General features: G+C 41.6%; 1 long non-coding RNA gene across 1 annotated transcript in view; it reads left to right on the forward strand.

The window, feature by feature from the left end:
• Nucleotides 1-254: 254 nt before the first annotated feature.
• Nucleotides 255-12349, forward strand: part of LOC117505314 — a 30071-nt gene continuing 17976 nt past the window's right edge. The window contains exon 1 of the long non-coding RNA XR_004559065.1: nt 255-365. This is a non-coding gene — a long non-coding RNA (uncharacterized LOC117505314). The remainder of the gene's footprint in view (nt 366-12349) is intronic.

The raw sequence follows: 12349 nt of genomic DNA on the forward strand, positions 1-12349 counted from the left end.
TCTTTCTCGGCATTCTGGATCCGGAGAGCCTTCACTTCTTCCACCAGCTCCATAATGGATTTCTGCTGCATTTTAACCACAGAGATTTCCTCAGACAAAAAGTCCAGGGACTTCTTGATATCGTCTCCCTCCTCCGCCGTCAGTGCCTTCTTCGGACCCATGGTCAGATAACTCCGCGCTGACGCCTCGGGCTTCAGGTGGAGCCGCGCCGGTGGAAAACAATCCATAAAAAACAAGAACTGCTTTCAGTCTCACCTGTTTGGAATTTTGAATCACCTCTTCTATGTCCTGATCAAATTCTCCGGCAGAGACATGACGGTGACAGTCAACGTAACCCTGCATGTGCACGCAAAAGCTCAATAAGCGTGACAAGTCTTGTGTTTTGGAGGTGGTGGTCTGAACCATATGTTAATGTCATGCTAAACCTGGATCTGTGACGCGTTGCTTTCAGCGTGAGAAGATGTTTGTGTGAAAGTCAGCAGCTACCGTTTTGCATGGAATCAAACCAGTGGTCACCAAAACCCTGTTCCTGGAGAGCACCTGCCCTGCACGTTTTCCACACCTACCTACTCAACTCACACCTGATTATCTTTAAAATTGGTGTATTCCAGCTCTTGACAGGCTGGCTGAGAACACCCGATAGTTAATTGCCTGGGAGTGGAACAGGGATAGTTTGAAAACAGGCAGGACAGGTGCCCTCCAGGAACAGGGTTGGTGACCCCTGAATTAAACCTTTGAATGTGTGGTGCAGCCGTTTCATGGTCCTTTACATGGGAAATATTTGCCTATTCGTCGTGTAAACATGATCCGTTGACGCTCTGTAACTCTACACATGCATAGTGATGTGCCAGTTGTCATGGTAGGCTAATTTGTAAATGGGCAGGACGACCTACAGACTTTTCCCCCAACTATGGAAAAGTTATAGGAATTGAAATTTTCGTGACTTAATACAGTGGGGAGTCTATAACCTGAGGTGTTTCATGATGTATGTAAACTGGAGTCCCTGTTCAGAGTTGTCATATTGATCAGCATGGTGTGGTAGTGAAGTGTTCAGAACAATTAGTCCATGCCACACCTTGTTCAGAGGGCTCTCCTGTTCTTTGAAGGGTCAATTCCTGAAAGATGACTTCTATACACACAACTGAGTAGATTTGGAGTGTTAGAGTCCCCAGCCCAAGCCTGTACCCTGAAAGGGTGTGTTTACTTGTCTACACACGGGCATAACCCCAGAAGTACTAGACATGTATGCACATTATTTAGGAGAGAACAACTCGACTGTTCTAGACTAATATGAGCCCGATGAACAGCTTGAGATATGTGCCAAAATGTCCATCCAGGCTGAATAGCCCGTAAATGACCACGCCCTTTTTTGTCGCGAGTGTTACTTCAAATACAGCTGTATTTTCCAAACTGCAGTAGCTATAGATTTTTCCAAGATGTTTAAAATGACAGTACACGTTTGGAAGGATCATGGACTAGTGTCAAACTTCTATTTTGATATTTTAACAGAGAATGGAGCAAGGGTGATGGCCAAGTGGTTAATGCGCTTGGTTTCAGTGCAGAAGGTTCCGGGTTCAAATCCGACCCCTGCCACATTTCTTCATGTAATGTGGAGTTGTGTCAGGAAGGGCATCCGGCGTAAAACCTGTGCCAATTCAACATGCAGATCCACCTTGGATTTGCTGTGGCGACCCCGAGTGCAAACAAGGGAGCAGCCGAAGGGACTTACTTTACGATATTTTATGAGAAAATAGTTTAAGTGGGTCAACTTATTACTGCACATCGAAAGAAAATGAACATTTTCCAAATATAATGAAATGTTTTCAGTCTTACTGTTATCAACAGATTGATTAAAAGTGGAAAAATACAAAAGTTGTTTCTTTAGCAGACAGCAGTGTCTAGAGATGTTCAATGTTTTTAAGATTAGCAGGGAGATTTCCCAACAGCCAATAATACAATTTATAATACGACGTTACTGTCTTTTTTTTTTTCCCTTTCTTTTTCCAAACATAAACGCAACAAAATCCAGATTGTTAGACCAAATGTTTTCTCTGAAAATACCAAATTAGTTTTAGTTCTACTTTAGATTTGGAATTTATAATAGAAGAACATGTGACTGACGCTTTATAATTTGCTGTTTGGGCAATTTATGTACCATTTAGTGCTGCAGATCTTAAATTTTCAGATGTTTAACTCATGTGCAAAACATTTAACCAAATTTGGGTTCTTAAATGCAAAACGGTGCAATAAATACACAGTTGGTACATTTGGAAAGCAGAGATTATAAAGGTTTTGTAGTTTAAATCATGTCTACCTGTAATAGAAAAAGTTATATTTAAAACATTAGCAGCTAAGTAAAAAGATTAAAGCATAATTTGGCAAGTTCTCTGAAAATGGTGGAACAATGTAATAGTCTATAACATTGCACTAGATCACACTGTTCAGTTTGGAAGTGTCTGGGTTTTGATATATGGAATATTTATCACTTTGTAGCCGGTATTGTGAGTTTCCATGAAATTTTGCTGACATCAGCACAAATAGCCCTATTCTGGGGTTATGCATATGTGTAGACAAGTCAACCCACCCTTTCAGGGTACAGGCTTGGGTACTAAAACACCCTTAAAGGTGAAACTAAAATCTAATCGTGTTTACAAAAATTAAGCCTGTTTTGAGAATTGGCCTTTCAGCTATGTAGCTTTAGCAGCAATAATCTGTTGGTGTATGATGCACAGCCAGGAATATGACATGGAGTCTGCAATTAATGCATGAAGCAGCAGTGGCCTGGGTGGCCACCACGATGGTGTTGGAAAAGAGAGACTGAGTGAAAGTTTGCTTTTCAGATATACTTGTACAAAATCCTTTCCAAAGGGTTGTGTTGAGGTGTGAAGCTCGTCTCATAACGTGACTTATATGTAAACTGGTCAGAAAGTCACAGTACATGGAAGGTTTCTCAGACACCCACAGCTGGTCCTGTTCCAGCGGGTGGCAGATACATGTATGGGATGTTGCGTAGGCAAATCAAAACTGGCTTGTGGAATGATGTGGCGCAACAAAATGCACCAGGATCAAGTTTATCCTCTCATGGCCTTTTTATCTTGGTGACTTAGAAAGATATGACAGACGTGTGTGTGTGTGTGTGTGTGTTATGGTAATACTCTTCTATTCACTCACCATATTTGCAAGATATATGCTTAGGCTTCTCTCAGCCTGGGAAGGATTAACTAAAACTGAACCAGTGTAAATCCATTTGTAATATTTGTGGGATTCACTGATTGAAATGATGCCACTCATGCAAACGTTTCTGGCGATTTGAGCAGAAACAGGCTGGTTTTTAAAATGCAGTTCCAGTGATAGTCGCTGAGTGCTAAAGTTCAAGAAGCCACAGTCTGTCTGCGTTTGCAGGTATTGATGGGGTTCACCTCATTACTAACGGAGCAAACCATTAACGCTGGGCCAGTGCTGCAGTTATTGTAATTATTGAGCTGTCACACGGTTTTAAACGGCTTTAGGGACTCTCTTGGTCAGTGTGTAAGTGTTCTGCTCAACACTTAAGGGGGAAATGTTGGACTGAACTGTGTTTGAGCTGAAAGTGATTGAACGGGAATGTTTCCCCATCTATTCCCACTCTGGGAAAAGATGATTGTATGAACATGTGGAGTACAATGTGCCTGTTTTTAGTGTTTTACTGGGTGTTGGAGTTGGTAATCATTTTTGTTTGGGTGTCAGGCTGTGTTTCAAGGAGTCACCCCAAAGGATCAAATAAGCAAAGTGGCAGCATGAGAAAATGGCTACGTTTACATGCCGTTAATATTCGGCATAAGGTCAATATTCCGGTTTCTGAATCATTAGGAATAACCCGTTTACATGCTGAAGCAGACAGTTACTCCTGTATACATGGTCATTGGTATCATTTGGAATATCTCCATCTAAACAGCGACGCACGTCTTCCACCGGTGCTTGATTTGGTCTGGCGTTCGTGCAAATCCTGCTTCGCGTAACTTTTCAGCCACCTTCTTGTAAATGTCACTATCTCGGTACTTTCTACCATCAATAAGACGTTATATTCATGTCTTTCATGATACTAATGAAGTACTCCGGTTTCCTCCTCGCTCCAAAAGTGTGGTGCTGTGCTGCCGCGTCTGGATTTCCCCATGCTTGTTTACTTCTGCTCCTGTGGTGTCCGGTGGGTTGCTCGCGCCGCATACAAGTAGTTGCTGTACTCGAAAGACCAAGATTCCTTGCGGATAGGACATGCGCAGAACACAAAATAATGTTCCTTTCAATGGGATATTATGACCTGATATTCGGGTTAGAAAAGGGTTTTGGGTTTTTGCGGGTGTTTACATGGCCGTGCGCAACCTGGTTATTGCTAATATTCCGGTTATGAAATGGTTATTGGCTGCATGTAAATGTAGTCACTGACTGCTGATAATCAACTTTGAAACAATGTGAATATTTTCAGCTTTTGGTTTTCAAATTTCTGTGCTCTTTAATGTGATTGTCTTTGGGCTTGTGGACAAAACATGAACCTTGAAGGCATCATCATGGCCTTTGGAAACCTTTTATTTCACAATTTTCTGACATTTGATGGTCCCAAAAACTGCTGGTAATCAGTTAATTGAGGGAATTGTTCTGAAAAGTAGTTGCAGCCCTACAGTAACACAATTAAATAAAATCAGACATTGCACACAGTTGAGGGGGGATGAAATCTCGGGTCGAGTGTATGCACACATCCAACCTAATAAACCAACCAGTTACGAGTCTAACATTAAAAATGTTATATTCATGGTGTAACTCTCCACCCCTTCATTTAAGAAAAAAAAACAAAACAACAAATGCGTTTTAATGTAAATGACACTGCTTCCTCTGTGATTAACTATGCAGATGGACCATCAAAGTCTGTACTTAATTACTGGTATTTGTCAGACATTGATGGTTGGACATCAGTAGATTCAAATATGTATTAAAAAAACAAATTTGTGTATTTGGATTTGTGCGTGTAACCAGATCCACAAATGTTAACAAAAAAGTGTATTGGATGTGTTCTTACTCGTGACGCTACACTCCTGCCGCATTAGATGAAAATCTTGTGCATTTTGATTTGTGCGTGTGTATCCAGAGCCACATGTGTTTAATATATTTTTAAAAAATCTGTGTATTCAATGCGTTCTGTGGATGTGTGTGCGCAGTAATTTGTACCTGCGTAGACTTGTCTATGCCGCTGTGATTATACAGCTTCACACCAGCAGGGGGTGCAAGCATCTTTTTGAGGTCTTATTTTTTCTGTTTCAAGTCAAGAGGAGAGGTCCATTACTTATGCAACCCATCATCTTGGCTTTTATATTTTTAATTAATTTATACTGACAGTTTTAACTGTATCAATTGACAGTGTTTGCTGAATGTGATGGAGTGAAGCCTGCACAGCCTGTGTTTGATGAATACAGTATCTAAACAGCTCCTGTGTGAGAAGCTTCCTCAATTTTTCTGCTGCTTCAGTGAGGATATAGTACTATTTTTGTTAATATTTCTTGTATTACCATTTTTACCAGAGGCCAACATATGCCCATCGGGTATTGCGAAGACCTGGGGTCCGTCTGTCTGTGTTCAGCATAATTCCAGTCCTATTATTTCAAAATCACAGGGAACATTCTTGGGACACAGACTTTAGAAGTTTGAAGATGGCTAACCTTTACCTATTGTAAGCGATATTTTAAGACGTCAAGTCTCATTTTGTACCTAATTTCTCGGATATTCACACGACTGAAAAGCAACCGGAAGCCGTCTGAAAGCAGTCCTGAGAGACCAACACGGAGGTGGTTTTGTCCAGCGCCATGAGCGGCACGGTGGCGCATTCATCCACGTCTTTATCCATGAAAAAAAAAAAAACCTCCTGTAACAGTGGAATGTGCCAAAAAAGTGCTGATGTCCACGCCTTCTGCCTTTTTGTGAAAGTCAGACGACGTCCCGGATCAACAAAGCCTTCACGTTGGAAACGATCTGGTTGTTTCAGCGGGGTGTCAGCCTGTCGATCGGCGCTCGGAGCGCGGCGTGCTCTCAGATGCTGTGGGTGGTCTTTAAACCGGCTGGAGCACTCCTTAATCTGTGTAATCCCCATAAAATCGTCCCTGAAAGCCATCTTAATTTTCCAAATGGTGTCCACCTGGAGGTCTTTCACAGTTAGAGGAAAAAATTGATGCAGCAAAGCTCCAAATCATTCTGCCATTTCCTTAACGACGAGAGGGGTGGACCAGTGTTCACTCAAAGCCTGCTCACAGGCGAATGACGCAACTGACGGGCGTGAAAAAACTCACGCATGCGCACGACGGTTCAAGCTTGGCTGATGCAGTCACACGTGATTCAAATTCTTATGGTTTTTGAAAAAAAATAAAAAGGTCCGATATGTTTGTAACAGACCTCGTATACTGGAAAATTCTGCGTTTTATTAGGAATCAACTATGTATCATGGCCTTTCCGAGGAATCAAAACGCTAAACAAATATCTAGTAATGAAAGAATAAATGTGAATAAAAAGTACAATGCACAAAAATAATTAAAGAGCATATCGTACAAAAAAGGTGTGACTTTTACTCCGGTCCAAAATAATCCTCAAACTCATCATTCTTCTCTCTTGTTGTGTTCCTGATTTCTTGGCTGACAGTTTGGATTAACAAGTTATTGAGACTTCTTGTTTTGTGTTTTTTTTTTTTTTTTTTTTTTTTTTTTTTTTTTTTTTTTTATTGCTTTCTGTGTTTGACTGTTTCTTTATCCTGATTTCAGTTTGTTTGTTTTGTTTTGCTTTTTCTATCCTAGTCACTTATTTGAAAATGGCTTTAAATTTAAACATCTGGTCCGTTGTCTGGAATCACATCAGTGTACTGTTATAAAACAGTCCGGTCAGTCACCCTGCAGAGGACACAGACGGCTGTCACTGACTGGCTGATCTTTTGTCGAAGCAGGAGTGCGCTTAGACTCTTTTCTCGGAATGAGACCTGTACCTGCAGGAAATGCGTGCACGCTCTGCAGAAGGTTTAGGATGACAGCCCTGCTGGACTGCCCGCCGGTTCCCACTGTGCCAGCGTCTGTGTCTGCGGCCCTCCAGAGCAGAAGACTGCTGTCGTCTTAAACTGCTCTCGCGGTGGCACATCAGCAGTCATGGAATAGTTTCTCCACCCTCAGCACAGTATAAATCTGTTCCAACCAAGGCAAGTTCCAAGGCACTTCTCCCAGACGCAACACACTTCAGCTTTCCACTTTTGGCTAATGTAGTTGACTGTCTGCTCTGTGGCGTTGTTCCGAGAGCAGCTGGTGTATCAACCACTGCTGATGCTGCTTTCACAGCACTCAACTCGTGTCATCAGTGGGATCGACTTCCTGTCATTCCAGCAGCGAGAGTCTGAAGTCACAGCTCCTCCCTCAAAGTCTGCTCCACTTACACGCAGCTTTTACCATGAAGACTCACTCGAGGGCACGCTGGCGAAACCTGCTGCCTCGACAGATGTCACTTTACAGTGTGACTCAATTGGATCTTTGCTCACAACAACTACCCGGCCTCTGTAGTGCACGTGGTGCTCTCCAGGATGCTTGTCAGGGTTGTGACTCCCAGTTTCCCTGCATGCTTCAGTGTGTCATTTCCCAAGGGAGGTGGTCTGCAGGGTTCCTGTTCGGTGTTGCAGCCAGTCAGCCTTGCGGACGTTAGTCTGTGCAGAACTCTGTGATGGAACATTGCTGAACTCAAACTGTCCCACTGTTTAATCCTGACCTCGGAGACTGATTTTTTTTTTTTTTTTTTTTTCTTTCCCTCTTCCATTACCAGACTGTTCAATTGTTCACTGCTACGAACTTGGAGTCCACTCTGAGATTTTTCTGCTTCACAACTTTCCTTTTCATGTTAAGTCCATGTCCGCATCCATGGTTTTATCTGCAGGGTACACTCCAGAATTTCCTGTTCTCCTGAGCCCATTTCAGATCCTCCTCCAGAGGATGCTGCAGTTTTTGTTCCCATATCCAGGGGTCTCCCAAACAGTGCACCCTACCAGCTTTTGTCCTTGAGGTTGTCATGGCTCAGCACACCTCAAGAAGGCATTGGTCCATTTCCTGAGACCGCAACCCCTCATCTGTCTCAGTCAAGGTGACCTTGTGGCTTGTCCTGAAGTTGCAGTTCCTGTTCACTTTTGCTGAAGATCTGGGGTGTTTATTCAGTCTTTGAGATGGCTAACCAAATGGTGCACCTCAACCTGACTCTGCAGTTCAAGTGAACGACGTGGCTGAGGAGCGGCGCACCCCAGCTGAATCTGGAGTTTCTGTCTTTGAGGTGGCTGAGTGATGCATCTCAAGGTCCAAGGCAAGCTGACCAATGGTGAACCTCTTCAGCTTATGTCCCTGCTGTTGGGTGAAGATGGAACATCTCACCACTTTCTTACTCCTGATTCAGAGGCTGGTGCTCAGGCACCTCATCCCACCTTCTCCAGTGGCTGAGTGACTCTCCTGTTTCTGCTGTTCCTGGCTCTGATATGGTTGGTGACCACTGTGCCTCATCTGTCCCACGTGGCTTCCTCTGTCTTGGTGCACGTGATTCAGTGTCCCCCTCATCAACTGTTGTTCAAGGCTCCTGATTATGTTCATAATTGTCCACATTGCCTTGTCTGTTTCTTGTATGCCATTCTTTTGTCTTGTCAGTTTGTCTGTCTTCCCAGTGTCCATGGCCTCACAAATGTTTGATTTTATTTTTCTTCCTGACATTCAATAGTCACTGAGGTTATTTTTCCCTGTTGTCCGTTTTTGGTTTGTTGGGATGTTGGTGTGTCTTCCTTATGTCCTGTGTGTATTAGTCAGCATCTACCCAACTCTTTTTACTTTCGGTGAGTCCTGATGTTTCAATTTCTGTAATATTTGTCTTTCTGTCAGGAAGGGAATAATGTCATGAGTCCATGTTTGTGTTTCATCTTTCTTTCCTGTCTCTGTTTGATCTTCATGTGATGTTACTGGTTATCTGGTTTTCTTTCATGGTTATTAGTCCTCGTCTTACTGTAATTACTATGTATCTGGAATATAATCATTCCGACTAGGCCATGGGTCAACATTGTCCCACGTGCACCTCCCCCACAATCCTATAAATGTGGTATCATTAGAAAGCTTAGGATGTCTCGATTACAAAAATACCTGGTAACAGTAAAAATACTGGGCCTCACTTTGGCATATGACATTAGATTATTACATTGTCATTAACCACCTTATAACAAAATGCAAAACTGTCGAAGAATGGCAGAAGAGGCCACGTATGGAGTAGGTCTAGAGTAATTTTCCATCTGCATCAAACGCTCAAAGCATTTTACAATAATGCCTCACATTCATGCCGCTGTGAGGGTGCTGCCATACAAGGTACTCTCTACATACCAGGAGCAACTAGGGGATTAAGGACCTTTCCCAAGGGTCCTTAGTGATTTTTCTGGTCAGGCTGGGATTTGAAAAGAGGATCCTCTGGTCTCAAGCCCAATGCTTTAACCACTAGACCATCAGAGTGGCGACATGAGCCAAAAAAACAAGTCTTGGGGCCACAATAGCATTCGCTGTTAATCTATTTGCATGTAAATCCAGCTATTTTATTTGTTTATTCACTGAAAATACTGGATTGCTGTGCATTTGGATGCACAAAGAGGCAACAAGGGGGTCAAGATTCTTCTTCAGATCTGTACTGAAGAAACATTTTGTAAAATAGTCATTTGTGCGGGATGGAAGTTACTAAGTGAAATTGTTGAGGTAAATTTAGTGTTCAGTCCCACATACAGTAAAAATCTCAAACGGTCATCGTATAAACCGGATATTTGTTTGTTTTTTGCAGTGTGTATGCTGATTACAAATGGATCAGAAAAGTCTGCAAGTTTCCATCACGGAGTCAGAAGAAAGGAAATTGTACATCTTACCTTTAATTTGGAGGTGATGATTGTAGAAAGAAAAGCACGAGGGTCAAATTAATCCATAATAAAGCATAATCCAGCAACGGAGAGCTTTAAAACTTTCATGCACATCATTGCGTGACATGGAGTTGCAGAGCTACAGAAGCATAAATCATGAATTCTAAATTTGATAGCTCAACTAGTTTTATATTTATTTTTAGCATACCTGTACCTGGATGTGTTGCTGTATGCGGTTAAATGATAAAAGAAAACGTTGAATACATAAAAGGTTCATTCAGTCGTTTGGCACAATTGGCCCCAAAACGGCACCATAATTCTCAGTTGTCACTACTCTGTATAAAGGGACTCCACACAGGACCGTGCTGGCTCATGGGCTAGAAGTTTGTCTTCAGAGTTTCGTCTACCTGGTCTGACACCACCTCGTCTTCTTTTTAAACACCATCTTGTGTTATTTGTTGTGGTCTTGTGTTCTCAATTTGTAATTTCCACATCTGACTAAAATTGCCAATTTCTATTTATGTTTTGCAAAGTTGTCATTGCTGGATTGTCCTGCTGTCTTGAATATTTGCTTTTTTGGATCACCTGCTGCTGTTTCCTGTGTTAAACTCTTTTCATGACTTGAGTCTGTATCCAGAGTTGGTGTTCACATCATGGGCATGTCCATCTTGTTTTTGTCAATAAAGGATTCTGGACTTAAACATGTGGTCCCTTCCTTGCGTAGGTTTAACGCTAGAATACTCGCCATTACAGCCACAACGTTTTCTGCAGATGAATGGGGGAAAAATGGTGACTAAACGAAGTTGTTGGTACTAAATAGGTCAACTAAACTTTTTCAGTCTTATTTAGAACTTGTTTCTAAAGTATCCAGGTAAAGTAAAATACAATTTTCAGTATAAATCTTTGAAATGACAACTATTTTTCGAAAGAAAAAAAAACTTTGTTTTTGATGAATCAAAAAAAATAAATAAAACTGAAAATGTATCTGCAGCACTGTTCCAAATGCACATTTTAAATGTACAGAGTGGACCTAAAACTTAGTCCATATTTACATTTTATGACTGATGTATTCCTACTGCCTGTAAGACAGACTCTGGTCGTCTTTAGTGTGTAGGTGTAAAGACTCTTAAAACATCTAATGTTGAGTATATTTTACATTTGAATTTTGTAGTTATTTTCAGGCATGTCTGTGTGGTATGTGAGACGGATAAAGCATGCGTTTTGCTCTGTCTGCAATATATGGATTATTTAACAGCTGCTGAGGCCGTAACTATCTCTCGTTATTGATCGAGGGTCCTGCAAGCGCGTGGATGTTTAAATAAAAGTGCAGTTTGTTTGAGGGTCTTTCTAGTTTACAGACAGACTTGCATTTCATGTACAAAACAAATGGTTCATGGTGTTGGTTGTAATGTAGAAGCTTTTTGGTTTGCAGGGTCAGTCCCTTTATACAAATTTTGACTTGAATATTTGTCATCATTAAGGTTCCTTATGTTAACGAGTTTGATTTGTATTCTTCATATTGTCTTGCATCACTTAACAATGAGCTTCAAACTGAAGCATTGTGTAGTTGTAGGTGGTAAAAGTCTGTACAACTGGTCATTAAAATGTTTGTCGCTTGCATCTGCTAGTTGTGAGCTTAGCAGATTAATATTAAATTTTGCCAGAAATGTGATCTGCCGGTGTAAGAATTTTTGGTATAACCATCGGTTTGAGGTTCCCCCAGAGGGAGAGAATGGATTACTGTCCGCTTCTCATTTTTCTTCAGGATTGTGCTGGGTTTGGACTTTTTTTTTTTCTAATGTAGTGCCAGAGTAACTCCATGCTGTGAAGACTCTATTTATTTCCAAAAAAAAGAAAGAATCCCCCCTGAGCAGACACGGGCATTAGATCAGAAACTGAAGGCGGGAAACGTGTTGAGATAAAGTATTTTTAAGGTGACTCTAAGATTTGTATTTTTCCCCACTCTCTCTCCAGCTGCTGATCCTGCTGGGGGTAGATGTGCTCTGCATTGAAAATGTGTATATTTCAAAATGTAATTTTGAGTTTGAAGGTTTTCTCCCCACACAGTATAAACATGTATGAGTGGTTGGTTTGATGCCCCCTGTAGAAGCGTTCAGACCTTTGTGGTGATTTACTGTCTGTTTAAACTAATGTGAAACTGTTGCATCGTATTCATCCAAAACTTGTGCTGCATTCACATGTTGGCTGGAAGCAGCAGACGGTAAACCACATGTCCCACTGTGTTCACTCAGAGAAAGATGGAAAATTCCTTCATTGCTGGTATTACTATATGGTATATCCGGTTTCACTATTATGTGGTATAATTTTGGCCAACAGTACAGATTGAGACTCCACCCACTAATCGCAATAATTTCAATCCAGGAAAACTCTTGTGTGTGTGAACCACAGCTGCAGAGGGGAGGGGGGTGTTCTGAGCTG

Source organism: Thalassophryne amazonica, chromosome 23, assembly GCF_902500255.1.
Source record: "Thalassophryne amazonica chromosome 23, fThaAma1.1, whole genome shotgun sequence".
In the NCBI taxonomy this organism is placed as follows: domain Eukaryota; kingdom Metazoa; phylum Chordata; class Actinopteri; order Batrachoidiformes; family Batrachoididae; genus Thalassophryne; species Thalassophryne amazonica.